Genomic DNA, 15,258 nt, shown 5'->3' with positions numbered 1-15,258 from the left:
CGTTGTTTTCTGCCATATATTTTTTTGTAAGGATCATAAACTATGCGTCTGTTCGAGAATAATAAAACCATGCCAAATAAATTCTGATTTGTTAAAACCTCGACCTTCTTTAACTTTTCAACAAAAAGAATATTAAATCATTTCGTGTGACATGCAATATGAAGATTTCAAAATATGTATTAGTGTAATTGTACTTGCGTTGAATTAATTCGTGATTAAGATGTACATATTGCATAACAATTTGCATTTTAATGCACATATGCATTTTAATGCACATATGCATCTACAAATATCAAGAGGACAAAGGTCGAGGGTAAATCGAAATCATTGGGCAAATAGAACAGCATAATAGTTTTTCTCACAAGATCTATATGACAAGATCTATAGTTATAAAAAAAAATCATTGAAATAGTTATAAATACTTTTTATTATTAAAAACTTTAATATGCTATTTCATTTTTTTCTAAAGGCCTTAATTATAACTATTTCTCTATTTTCCTCTATCTATGATTATATGAATTTCTATATTATATCAGGTAACATCTTTCGTATTTTTTTATGTAATTATCAGTCCATTACTCACTTCTCATACGTTTATTATTGTTTAACTCGAATTGTACACAACAATAAAATAGAGCATATTTGCCGCGGTATGATAATAGAACTTTTACTGCCGTCAAATAAACACTTAGCTTAGAGAGCTGGCAACGCTATTTTGTATTTCCGCCGATTATCACGACAGTTATAGAGGGATTATTTCGAAACGGTCGGACATTTCTCAACTGATGCCTTCTGTTGCTTTAATCGTGATCACACGTGTCATACTAGCATTCAGATAGACCGTTCTATTACGAAATGGCGTTAACGGTGATGAAGAGAAGTCACGAGCAACCTATATCCTGAAGAGGATCTCTCTTTCGCTGAAATGTTGATCCGCTTCGATATATCGCGATTTATCCTTTGAAAACTCGTTTCACTTCGATGAACATATATATCGCGTCTTTTCTCTGAAAAACCCGTTTCGCTCCGATAAATGTCGATGTAAAAACGTACTGCAAAACATTGAACGAGGATTCGCATATACTAGCTCTCTTCGAAAATTCTCTTCGCGAAAATTCTCCTCGAGAGAGAGACGTTTATTTAGAAAAATAATGTTATTGAGTTTCTTACATTCGCCGATGCTATCCTATAAAATATATAGTAGGGAAAAAATAGGCAACAACCCAGTGGAATCAAATAAAATTAATTTTATGTACATATATTATAGACAAAGAATATTTAAAAAAACATAAAACATATATATAAAAGCGTAGAAAAAAATATTTTTATCGCTTTTCCAATTTAGAATTATTTAAAGAGACAACAATCAAGTCACGTCTAAGCGTTTTCCTGCGTTTTGCATCACATATGATGTACGAGAATCACTGGGGAATAGTATTATCCAAGTCACGAATAAGATCTGTGTAAATATACATATAAAATTTTTCTTACACCCCGACTGTCCGGAAAATACGACGCTCGAATAGGACGGTCGCTAAACACGGCTACGCAAATTTTATTTCGTGATCATTACCCATTCAGAGGAGATCCTCCCTGCGTCGACTCGCTCGTATCGGCAAACAGCACTCGTCGCAAATACGATCGCGTCGATAAAATCCAGACACCTTTGCGCTCTCGGCACTCTCGCATAAAACGAGCGTTTACGTTTCCTCCCGGGATTCCTCGACACGCAAGCTCGCCTCGACACGCGAACCGGATAAGAGGGCTCTTCGCCAGGCGCCACGATCCCCGGACGCGAAGATTATCATCGCCTTGAGACCTTCCCGCGAGCAGCTTCGCGCCGAGTCGAGCGGACACACGCGACTGAGACGACTGATGACGGTCACGACCGAGAGTTCTCGAGGTGGGGAAATCGAGAGTAATCTGTGAGTCGCTTTTCTCGAGGCGCGAACGTGGGAAGAAAAATCAACCCGATCCCGACGATCGACAGATTAGCCGTAAATCGTTCTTCCGACGTCATCGTCGCTCCCATTCGCACGCGATTCAGTGGACAGACAGGTTTGAGATTGTCGCGCAGTCTCGACGAGCGCGGACTTAACGTCGGCGATGAATGGCGAGGAGGATTTGCCTCCCGCCAGACAATAACCGCGCTTATCCTCGCTCAGCCGCTTTCGCTAAAATTGCTCGATCACGATAGGGAGGATGATATTAAACCTGGATTCTTGTAAACTTGGCGCGAGAATTCTCCTCTCCGTACTTCATAGAATCCTCGCTTGATTTACTCCATTTTATTGCCGTAACCCGCCGTGTGATAAATGTCTCATATGCGACGTGAAACGTACGTTATGAAAGGCGGAGTAAAGTCCGTCTTTCACGCCGCACGGAAGATAGATACGGCCAATTCTTTATTTTTGTCGACATTTATCCGAGCACCGGTGATCTATTGTCGATTAGTCTCAACGTTTCGAAAGTCACCGCCTCTCTCACAATCGATAAAATAACTCTCGTTGAGACCTAACTCTTTAACGCGTATAATTTCAAAAATCTCATACATAATTCGACTCGCGCGAATTCGTCGAGGATCTCTTTCTCCCTCTCTCTCTGGACAATCATGACGATCTAAAACATCTCGGAAGACGGTCTTCTTCGTGAGACGAAAGAAAAATTATACGGTTCTTGATCTGTACGACGCTTTCTCTAATACACGTGTCGGGAGTCGTGCGGGATCGGTTCGCTGCGCGTAGGTAGAAATGTCAGATCGCAGCTAGCACGTGCTAGCAGATCGAGAGACCTGTCTCGCGCAGATTTCAGGACGAAACTTGTCACGCGCGCACATCTCATTCATGCTTGAAAGACGCTCGCGTAATCGGCACTATGTAATTTACTGTTCTCGCTGTTTGTGCCCGATGAAAGAGAACGGAGAGAGATGCAGAGGTACGTGTTGCGTTATTCACTCGTCGATCACAGAGGATACCGGGCGCTGGGCTGTTGCACAAACATCTGGTTTATGCACCGCTGTATAAAATTATACACGAGACTCTACGTCGTTTCTTCGCGAGGAGGAAACCGCAACATTCGACTCTTCCACGCATTCCACTCCGAAAGAAATCCTCTCGTACGCGCAACCCGCGATTAAAAGATACCGCTTAATAAAAACACAACTTTTATGTAACTGGTGGATATGCGATTTTCGCGCTACGTTACCCCCATTATCGTCGACAAAAAGTTCGCGAGAATAGCGTGAGATTAACCGGTAAATCGCAGATCCAACAATCCGAAATGCACGACTGCTCGGAATTGTACATTCGAGTGTCCGAGTATGTATACATATAACTGTAAATTATGAGGTTGGTCGTACGTATAAAATAGACATATAAAATACAAAACTCGTTTCGTGCGCTGTTTATAATAGGCATCCCCCGGTGCATAAATCCAGAAGGCGCGCTATGCATCTTGCACGAAGATGCGCTGCTGTCGTGATATGCCACGGATGCAATCGGCTGCGCGGCTGCATCGAGCCTTATAGACGTATTCGCGCGTAAAAGGCAAACGATAAATAAGAGGATTTATACGGATCTTCCTCCTACGGCATGAAAATCCGCGCGATGAAACTGTAATATCGCGCCGAGATCTTCGCGAGTCACATCTTTGCTTCTTGTTTACTATTGGTGCGATGAAACGTATCGCGTTGGTTTGATCGATATTTTGAATATAATTGCTTATTTGTTTGTACAAGAAAGAGAGGAGAAAGTGATAGGAGAGATAACTTTATGACAAACTTATTCCGTTAAATTTGCTATAGGCAGAAGAAATAAATTAGATCTTTGATATTGTGATATTTTTTTCCATTGCTCGAATTATTTATTAATTTTGTCTGGAATGAAATACTATCTCCAATACGAATAAAATCCTGCTCCGATTCAATCATTTATTAGTAAATCATTTGATTAAAGTAAAATAAATTTAATTGTGAGTGTAGATATAGAGAGAAAGAATTCCACCATATAACATTCTATTTTGAATGTTTAATTTTCGACTGCGCGATAAATTTATAGGAGAATATATAAATTGAAATGCAGGTCACGTACACCTATCCACACACAAGACGAGGGAATCTCGCGTATACGAGCGATACGTAATCGGGCTGTCGAATTTTCCAAACGTCACCGGATACCGAAACGGAGAGCGTTCTTCCGACACGGTACACGAGCGTGATCTGCATATCGTTTGCTTCCCCACAGTCGCCTTTATTGAATGCATATACGATGCCGACGATGGAATGACAGAGCGAGGCGTATTGTGCAGGCGTGCAATAATTCATACCGAGTTAAGTTGCGCACTGGCGCGTCACGGGGTGACATCGAAATTATTGCGCGTTACAGCAGCGAGAACTCGCCATGTTTTCGCCATCATCGACGATGGCGTGCACACGTGCCTTTACACAAAAGTCGAGACCTATTTATACCTGTGTGACATGTGTACGTACATGTCGTACATGCCGAAGGTATTCCGCCGTTTCCTCGATACAAATGCGCGAAGAAAAGTCGATGAAAAATCAGGTCAACGTTTTGCAGAATGCATTCCGCGAGAAAAGACACACCGATGAAATATTATGAATAACGTCGCGTCGATCCGTGCTTTTCATTCAGTCCGCGAGGAAGTATCAATCCGCGAATTATTTAATTAATCATCGCGTACACATTAATCATTCGTATGTAAATTTATGATGGAATAGTAATTAATGATATAGGATATTATAAATATTGTCAGTGGCTGTGTATCTGTATCGATTTTGCGGCGGAGTCCTATTTTCACGTTAAATATTGCGTGCATTCGCCTGCGGATTGCATTATATAGCGTATAACCTCCCCGATCGCAGGGTTTCCGATAAACGTTCGCGGTACTAGTGGTCGTGCCCTCCTGCATTTGTTTACAGTTGTTGTAGCACAACGCAACGCGAAATTTTACACGAAACAGCCATTAAACGGTGCGATATCTTCGACCGAAGCTCGAATGCTGTTGCAATTAATGCGTCAATGAATTATTAAACGCATTATTTTCAGTCTGTTTACACGTCCGCCGTTGCATAATTCGGAAACTAATTAAATGCATGTAAAATGGAGTAATAAAGCGCGCTTCATCGTAAATACATTTACAGCGTCGGTAATATATTCTACACATAACGTGTAAAAAAATGATTAATTCACGCAAATATATGGCATAGCACATATTCGTTTTCACTTTTTTTTTAAGTGAAAAAAATTGAGTATCATACATTGCATTTAATCGATTTTTCGAGGTTTGAATTTGACTCTGTTTCAAATGTTGCAGCTCAAACAGTGCAGCTTCGAAATCTATCGCGATCTCGCGATGCGCGCATAATGCTTTACAGTTGTGCGCATCTCAGCTCTTTTCGTATGCAGTTACGTAGCTCAATAGTATAGCAGTACCGTCAGCTCGGTTACAAGAACGGGCAAAACCGAAGTAAATGCCGGATTACATTACATGCAGGATAAAATTCACGAGGGATTAAATTCGGAGGGAAGAAAACCGCGCGGCCGTGCATTTTTTTTTTTACTCACACACATGCGCGCGCGAGGGATGATGCAGCGGATTTTCATTATTCCTAGGTTGCATCATTTTATCGTAATATCGTAGATCCTGTGCATATAAAATTTCTTCTCCAAATAATTGTATACGAGCCACGAGGATTTATGCGCGGTTTCAACTAATTCACCAGATCGCGAGAGAGAAAAGAGAGAGAGAGAGAAAGAGACAGATGAACGCTTTCCGGAACTGCACAAGCCGATTGTGTAATTCATAATTGCGTGATTCATATGACAACGTAATGGAACGGCGTAACGAACTGGGAATATAACGAGATTGATTCTCCGCCGCGTTTGGCTCTAGTCCGGCGAATAGATTTCAGTGTCGGTTTTAACTTCGAATTATGATCAAGTTTGAATGGAAATGCAGCGCGGTTCATTATATAACGATTACGCGTTACGACGATGCACGATGCACGTCGGGATATTTTACAATTTGGAGGAAGTTGTGCTGATGAAATCCTTGCAATCTTGGTGGATGCAGTGAACGAGAAAATCTCTATATTAAATTCTCCTCCCCTCTCTCTCTATTTCTCTTCACGAATCTCGGTATTTTTGCCGGCGTTATGTTAATATTGCAGATATTTCACATAGCTCGCGGCAAAACCGAGAAAGAGAGAGAGATAGCGCGTACAAAGAGATGTCTTCTCACGCATTTCAGATTTGGATGTTTGAATATGTGCTCGTTATGTACTCAACGTGGTTTGCGTTTACACAATCTTAAAGTTCTTCATTGCGCGATTCGAGAAATGCCTACATATACGTTTGTGTTCCTAACCATGAAGGAAATATTTATATGCATTTGACATTGAACGATGAAAATTCATGCAAGATAAGTGCAATAAATTTGTTGAAAATTTATATTGCGAAAAAGAAGCCATCAGCGAATCTGTGTAGATTTGTCGACGGAGCCAGATCCTGGTAGAAATGCATTCTTCTCAATTAATATTTTCACTCTTCCAACTTTTATCGACGCTAATTAGCATTCGCAAATTAGATGTGACTTGTGGATTTACGTAAAAGTTATCCGTGAGAGCAAGTCAAAGTGCTATTTAATACTATACTATTAAAGTATCATGAAGCGATGCCGTGCATCGCTGTTACTTTCGCCGTTCTAATTAGAGAAGTTTGCGGCGAGAGAGTAAGCGACAAACATGACGATAGAGATCCACAGTCGCCAATTACAAGTGACGGCCAATTTTGTTAGCAAAGCAGCGCGAACCCCCGCGCGACTTGATTGCCGATTGTCGTGTAGTCGTGCAACGATCGACCCGGACACGACTCGATTTTCTTGGACAATACCGATCGGCAGCGACGACCTGATTCGCGTTGCATATAGAGAGCGACGAGGGGGGAACTCGTTAGACAGCGTTTGTCAGGCGAGAGCATTCAATTTGGTTTTGGATGAGAGAGAACTTGATGGACCGTCTATATAAGCGCGAGCAGGAGAACTTTTCTTGCGAAAACTTCGCCGGCAGACGAAAGAGAAATCGCAAATCCGACGAGTCTTATGAAGCATTCAAACTCTCGTAACTCACCTGAATTTTGCTCCTACCGAGATATCTGTTCTTAAACTCTAATTGGTTATATTAGCTATACTTTTGACAAATCGTAATTTAGTGTTTTAAGTACAAATTAAATGTAGTTGTGTAATGAAAATTACATACATCCGGTTGGACGAACAGCTGAGATAGCGAACTTTCTTAGAAAAGCCGAGCTGATCCGAAGGTCGAGTACTGCGAAAATGTAAGATAGGTAAGTGATTCTCAGAGATGGAAGATTAGATCGCTGGCATAGGGCATCACGTAGCTCTAGATATGCGAGAGTTGCAGTTTGCATGCGAAGGAGATAGAATACGTAGGTAGGTAGGCAGTCGTCGTATCTCGCAGTATGCTATCAATTCAGGGCTGATGATTCGCTTCCGCCCACGCAGCCTCTTAGTCATTCGATGCAGCTGCCGAATAACAAACAAGAGAGAGAAAGAGAGGAGAGACCACCCCGTAAAAATTCGCTTCCGCCATGCTTGTCGCATGCACATAATATTGTCGACGTTGTTGCATGTTAAGAGCCGACTATATTTCACTTGTGTCGCGTAATATTCCCCGATCGCAACATGTTTGCGAATCGTGGAGCAAAACAGCTTCTGAAAACAAAGTTTCCGCCTGTCGGGTGAAAATTTTACGCAATTCTTTCGTATCATCGATGTTGATTTATTTTTAATAATATACGTACATAATAAATACGCCCGTAAATAATAAAAAAAAACAAAAAATTTTAAATTATCATAGAATTGATACACGCGTCATCCTTAACGAACGCGCGGAGGGTCGTTAAATTCCACCCACGTGTTCTGTCCTCAACTCATTCACATATCGTTAGTCATCCTTACTGGCGTACGTCAGTTAGAAGCCATTAGCGGACATTAATCGCCAAGAATATTTCCAAGAGCGTTCGAGCAGATACGTAACCATCTACATATATAACGTGTCGCAATATCGCGATCGCTCGACGATAGTCTACGCTGTCTTGTTTGAATTCTGAATACGTTGAGAAATTGCGACAACACGTTTTATTTACAATGATGATGAATCCGCGATTAAACCCAGGAGTTTCGCGTGATACGAATATCGATGCGATATCGCGATTCGAAAATAAGTACACACTCTCGCGTTGTTGACGCAAGTGCGCGATTTCCTCTTTGCGAAATATATGCTACATTTCGTTCAACCACTGGGCTTGTTCATTTTTTTTTATTTCGCGCGAACGTACCGCAACTTCCTCGAAGAAAATTTACGCGTTTCTGAATAAACGATAAGTACGTGTATCGCGAAACGAGACAGATTGTACTGAATAATTAATTATTGACTGACGTCTGCGGCTTATATAACCGCGAGAGATAATTAATGTTTGCTATTGCGACTTTGCGTGATAAACTCGCTTTTGTAACGTTTGTAGAGTATACTTCGATGCAATATTTGCTGCGTTATTTTACAGAATAGAAAAAGAAACAGCGAAACAATTTTTCTGTTAAAATATTTCAAATATGTAAAGGTGCAATTTTCGTATAATTTAGAAAATATAAAACGAACGAAAATATGTTTATTGAGATGAATTGTCTTCGCGTAAGAGTAGGACGCTAACGCGAAGATAATATCGCGCTCTGCTCCGTAAAGTGGTAACGAGGTTTCACAGAACTTTTTATCAAGGTCTTCAGAAATTACACCAGAGTTGGAGAAGACATTTTTAGTTTCCTCGTGTCGGAGGTCATACGAAGTGCTTTATGTCGCACGGGAATCGAGAAACAAATCTTCCGAGTAATCTTCCGAGCGTCGTAAACGGCGGCAAGATCCCTCCTTGCAATATTTGCACGGTTTCTCCGAGCACAATGCTTTACCGCGACAATTACGAAAGGTGAAATTTTTTGCACCGTTACGTTAACGAAATCCGAACTGTCAAATAAACGCTTACGTCGCCTTGAACAAGGAGCTCACAATGCCGATTAATTAAGGATAAAAATAAGTGTAATAATTTAATGTAAATTTGTTGACGTCTCGAGCGGCAATTTCCATTTGATCTATTGATGAGAGAGAATTTATGTGACCTCGGTTTCTGCGAATAATTTTCTCTAAAGGTTCTATTGGAACGAATGAGTGTCCATAGAATATAATAACGCCAACTTTGCCTCGAGGTACAAGAAAAAAAAAAATAAAAAGGATATTCGAAGAGGACGGTAGAGAGAGAGAGAGAGAGATTGGCAGAGGTTCTCCGAGGTGTGCTCGTCTACACTTTTACGACGCACCTTCGTGGATCTCACTGAGTGAGTCCACGGTGAGTCGTGCGAACGGAAAACAACGAGTCGTCTGTTCTCAGAAAGTCTGATGTCACGTCTCACCTTCCGCCGGTCGATTCTATCTAAGTAAGCTGCGCAAAATACCTGCACGGATGATGACATAACGATCAGTCACGTCAGTCGCGCAATTTGTTTCTCGCTGAGAATTACGCGCAAATTAACGCGAATTCGAGGCTGCTCGACGGAGGAATTCGATTGACGCAACGCGACGAAAACGTCGGCTGTTTTTTTGTTTTTTTGCGCGCGACGTCGTTCTTCCTCTCTCCCTCGCCCCGGCGATATGTATATCGTATGTTCGTTTCTAATTAGCGAGCACGCAAAGCGTAACTGACGCTTGCGTGCGAAGGAAAATACATAAGCCGCGAAGGTAGTTGCAGGCAATTATGTGCTGATTAGACATTTTCTTTTTCTTCTTAACCGCATTCTTTTCGTTAACTAGTTCTTACCGTTGAAGTATTCATGTTTAAGGCACCGATACGGGTTAGCGTTATGAAGATCACGAGTAATTCATCTTCTTTATCTGTTTTTCTGCTTTATACATCTCGGATTATTTAATCTAGGAATAGATAACATGTCCGATTCAAGTCGCACAACTCAGCTTCGGTCTGATATAATTGCGATTAATTAAACGATAATCGTTGTTATCTATTTATTTTGTAAGACTTCTACTACGTTGATTTATACGGAGGAATATCGAGACTAGAGCGATTGTAGATGAACGGTAGTACTCCGAGAGATAACTTCGCCGCAAAAAGTCGCGTTCGTGACCGAGCACGTGGGACATCCTTAAGGCGAGATGGTGTCGGACAACTCCGAGAATCTGGCGATTAGTTCCAGCGCTAGAACAGGTTATCGCCGGCTCGAAGAGAGGCCGAAGATGTCGGGCCTCGCTTGCCGGAGGTTGCTGCCGCATGACATCACCGTCTCGTGTACAACCAGATTCTTGCTCACGGTCATCCGCGGGACCTCGCATTATTAAATCCGAGGATACCAGGGATACGATCGTTATCGTCGTTTCGTTGCGCGTTATATTAATAATTTACGACGCACGAAAATGTTGTGTATTCTCCCAGCGCGCGTTGATTTCAACCATTGTCTAAAGTCAGAAAAATTTCGTTGTACTCGCTGACACTTCTAGTTTCATATATTCATCAAGGTCTCGCGGATTTATGCGCTCATTCGACTCGCGATGACTAATCGGCGCGAATAAGACGCTCGTGAAGTAATAATCGATTCCCTCTTACACGATCCAGCCGAGGATGAATAATCGCAACCAGACCCCCAATGTAACAATGCATCGTGCACGCACGCGTTCGTCGAACGCGATCCAAGTCGAGCGCAGTTTTACCTCCCGGGGAATACTAGACATGCTGGACAGGACGATCACGTTCAACAAACGTGGCTTATCATCCTCTGAGAAAGAATAAATAACACGTGCGTACACCGAAGTCTGCGATACGCAATCGTCTGGCTGGCTGTTGCTGCTTGCTCAGAATCCGAGTTGCGTAATCGAAACCTCTCGTGTTATTACCATAAAAATTAGTCTGCTGGTTCTATAAATTATTTGCGTTAAAATTAACACACGCGATAATAATTTTTTTTTTTTTAGTAAATTTAACTTCGAGTAATATTAAAATAAATGAAAACAATATTACTTGAATAAAAACGCAATTTCGCAAAATAAATCTTATTATTTTATCAATTTCTTCAATAGATATACACTTTGAGAAGCACAGCGGCTTATTTGATCACAGAACGGAGAGAATGTATATTCACCGCTACGCTGGTCGATCTTATTTAATGGCGATTTAGAATCGTGCGAAAGTCGAGGTTACGGGCCAAATAACCTACAGACTTCCGTTTAGTCCTTGATGGAGATGAATATTGGAGTCACGCGCGACCCGTCACTTAAATGCCCGAAGTAGACATGCGCCTGCCGCGAATTTTATCTATCTATGCTGCACGTTTTCAGGGCGCGATTATTTCTAGCGACATGCATCCGCCGCATTATTATCCGTAGTATTCGCGCGCATAGTTGTTATTTCAATCAAGTCTTCGTTTATTTCAGAAATGTAATTTTGCCGATCTCTACGAGATCTCTCTCTCAAAGGATAATCGCGCTTAATTGAAAGCGCTACGTAATTTTCTATCGTTGATCACTTTTCAGCGCGCATCTCCGGAATATGCATCCACGTAATCGGAGAAAAAGTATTAGATATAACGCGAGGGAAATCGGATGCATCAACGATAAATCGCGCGAGGATGAACTCGATTACGAAAAACTTTATGGCCTAGTTATATTCCGGTCGTTTCCAGTAATGAGACAGAACGAGAAATTCCTTACGGGGTGCCAGCGCGAAGTACGAAACGTTCTCGGAAGATAGGAATCGCTCGTATATATCCGTTGGGGCTTGATAATGGCTCGCGATAAAAAAAATATGGAAACAGTTATCATAAACTTTACGAGCGCGATCTCGAGTGAGTCGAGACAACATTGTCGACGGACAAAATAAGCTCGCGTAATTATTCGGAGTCTGCGAGATTTTTGTTTTAGACGCGAGAATCTTTATATTTCTACATCTCTTTCTCCGTGGAAAAATTCAAACTTCGTTATTTAGTAAACAGAAATTGCATAATTATTCTATTCATTACTCTCGGATATTAAGTTAATTAAAAGAAAATAGAAAGAAGGAATGAATAAGATTGTAATTATTATCATATTATTCATCTAATAACAAATAATATTAATCTACATTTAATACAAAAAATATAATTGTAATGTACGTATAGTTGAAGACGTTTTTTAATTAATAATTCCGAATGAAATTAATAAATTGTCCATCATGTGATGAAGAAAAATGGCAAAAAAGAGACAATTGCAGGGAGAGAGAAAGAGAGTGGGAAAGTAGTTGAAGAAAAAAAATGCGTAAAAATGCTGGAGCCAGTTGGCGAACACAAGTTTGAAGCAGTCGTTTCTATGACGCAAGTGCATCCAGCATCATCTGCTCCCATGCGGTTAACCGGATATGGCACAGACCCCCAGAGGTTAAGGGACATTAATAGGCTAATAGGAACGCTAACGATTCATTAGCTGGTACATCAATGTCGGCTAGCTTTCCGCGACAGTTCATGTGAACCGCAATGTGTCAACATCCCGATACTCCGTCGAGGTCGAGAACCTCGCCTTCTATTTTCGAATGCGTCAGATAAAGAACTGCGGGGGTGGACGGCAATTATAATCGCTTCTCATAACTATAATAAGAGAGAGACGTAATTATTGTAATGTTTCGCGAAAACCGACTTCAATAATCCAACGATTTATTCGAGATATATCTAAGTTTCATTATAGCGCGACTCTTTCTTCACGGTCGATCAATGACTCGCTCGTGAAAAAAAAGCTTTAAATGCCACACGTCGTGCATGCGCACATTAATGGCATGATATTTATCAAGAGGTACGCGTTTCTTATACGCTTGCAACCGGTCGGGCCACAAATTGCAGATCCAACCTTGTTCGAGCCTTCCCGCTCAGTCTTCCTGTTTCAGCGAAGGAGGTTTCAGGGTCTTGACACCTGACACGTTACCTAAAAGGAACGAAGAGAGGAGGAGAGGAAAGGGAATCCTCGTCGCGACAGGCGACAAGGGAAAAGACGCCTTGTCGCCCAATGACAACCGCGCTTTGTTAAAATTTTTATGGACAATATAGGTTCTTCAATAATACAATATATATATATATTAATAATAATTAATATATTAATAATATATATCTCGCGCGTGACTCGCCTATATTTTACACCGTCATTATGTTTAGTTTATAAAAGTTTATGAATGTCAGCATCGTGTTATTCGAACGTTTTATACGATGTGTCACGTTTAGCCTTCGTTGTTCGGTTTGTACTCTATTTCGATTATGCTCCAGAGGTAGCATTTGGAAATAGAAACATGACGTTGAGAAAGATCAATGGAATTCGTTAACATTAACGTCAATCCTTGACGTTAATGTTAACGAATTCCATTTGCCAAGAATCATATCCGCTGATTTCAAAGAGCTCTCTAACCAGTATCACACTCGGCAAATGATGATGAATATCCTTTATATAAGCACATTCTCGAATGACTAATAGGTAATAATCCGTTATATAAAACTGAACAAAATTGAATAACATTGAATTGCAACATTTCCGTAAAAACTAGGAGAGATATGGCGTAAAATATAATAACTATAAAGCATCTATTTTCTTTTTTCTAGAAAATATTGCAGTAATGTCCGATGGATGTAATTGAGTTTATTTTATCGATCATGTCGCTACGAGCCATATCGCTCTTCGGCTTATCGATACACTTCGAATTTCGACGCCGTATCGACATGCTTCGAATTCTTGTCACGTTGTTATCTTTTGTTCACCGTATACGGACTCGTACCTGACGCACGAACGTTTGATAGGTTGAATGACATAAACGCACAACTTTGCGAGCGGATAAAAATAGCTAATGAATTGAGATCCGCGGATTGATACGCGCGCGAAGAGTTCGCGGAAAGACTCGTGCGTGAGATACACTCGTAAAAAATTCCATTACGGTACACAGGTTGGCCCTCGGGCACGTTTCCGCCGATTCGTTTGCAAAACGAGAAAAGATAATGCCTCTTATTTTCGTGCACGCCCGTCGTCGCGATTTATTTGAGCGTTTCGTTGGCCGTCTTTGCGAAATTACATGTGCCCGATGTAAGCAAGATTTAACGGAATAATATATATACGCGGTTTTACATCGAGTCTTTTCCGAATAAAATTCCTACAATTCCTTGCAAAGAGAAATTTTCCGCAAATATTTTGCACGTTAATTTATACTAATTATATACGTAGAAATAATTTAAATTATACAAAGAGAGTAACTATTTTTATATAAAATGACATTTTTACATATAGCACGTATGCATTCGAAAATTCACAGTGGAAATCAATACTTTTGGTCAGCTCGTTAATTTTCGGCCCTTAATTCTCGCTCTTTTGTCCGTCACGATGGTCGAGAGTTGAATCATGGAAAAACCGAGCCTCGTTACGAGAGCGCGCTTGTTCGAGTCAAACGACCGCGACCTAATTATTCCAGTGTGTGACATTTTTTTCTTTTGTCACGTTTGACGAAGTTCGGCCGCCCGCTTTCAAAAGCGGCAACGCAGGAAGGGGGTGCTATTCGGATCTCTTTTTCTCGTATCTGCGAAAAAGTCGTCTCTTTAAAGTTTAGGAAAGTAGAACTCGGTGGAGATCTCTTGTAGTAAAAAAAGAAAAAAAATAGCGCGAGAGATGTGCCTTCTCGCGTCTGCCATTAGAACAGTAAAACCAGACTGTCTGTGCCATTGTGCCGCGAGACGAAATGCGAAACAAGTCGGAAGCTTTTAACGAGATTTGCAGGAAACTTGATGACTTGTATTAGCTCAGCTTCTCTTTAATTATAATGAAACGCAGAAAGAAAACGTGGATACGGAAAATATAATTCGAAACCTGATATCAAACAACATAGAGTTTATAAAATAATGAACGACATATATTTCTTTCTCCAAATATTACAATAATTTATTAGATATACGTACAATAAAAAAAAATTCTCTTGACATTTTACTTCAATATTACGTTTACTCCAAAAAGTAGTCCGAAATATTTGCCAGTCGGATCGAGACAGCAAGGTGCTACATTTGCTACAAGTTGACAGCATCACTCGCTACTTTTTGCGTGCGCGTAATTGTCACTGTCTTGAATCACGCATGCTCGGGACGGTCGAGTGAGCTCCCGTGACAGATCGAATATCC

At 40.9% G+C, this 15,258-nt stretch overlaps 1 protein-coding gene and 1 long non-coding RNA gene across 4 annotated transcripts in view; one reads left to right on the top strand and one right to left on the bottom strand.

Moving 5' to 3' along the window:
• Nucleotides 1–15,258, top strand: part of LOC145941069 (uncharacterized) — a 66,151-nt gene that overhangs the window by 24,665 nt on the left and 26,228 nt on the right. The gene's annotated exons all lie outside the window — the stretch shown is intronic.
• The window catches only part of Mesr3 (misexpression suppressor of ras 3), a 42,804-nt gene that overhangs the window by 13,820 nt on the left and 13,726 nt on the right, over nt 1–15,258 (bottom strand). The window contains exon 1 of one of the 3 annotated variants that reach the window (XM_083047046.1): nt 1,574–2,076. The exons of the other annotated variants lie outside the window; for them this stretch is intronic. The gene's annotated coding sequence lies outside the window, so the exon portion shown is untranslated. Of the gene's footprint in view, nt 1–1,573; nt 2,077–15,258 lie in introns of those variants that run through there. 3 annotated transcript variants of the gene reach the window in all.

The sequence above is a fragment of the Prenolepis imparis genome, unplaced genomic scaffold, assembly GCF_030444845.1.
Source record: "Prenolepis imparis isolate NDT839.2.m4 unplaced genomic scaffold, iyPreImpa1.0 SCAF_9, whole genome shotgun sequence".
Taxonomy (NCBI): Eukaryota; Metazoa; Arthropoda; class Insecta; order Hymenoptera; family Formicidae; genus Prenolepis; species Prenolepis imparis.
This window is presented reverse-complemented; position numbering and strand designations above follow the sequence as displayed.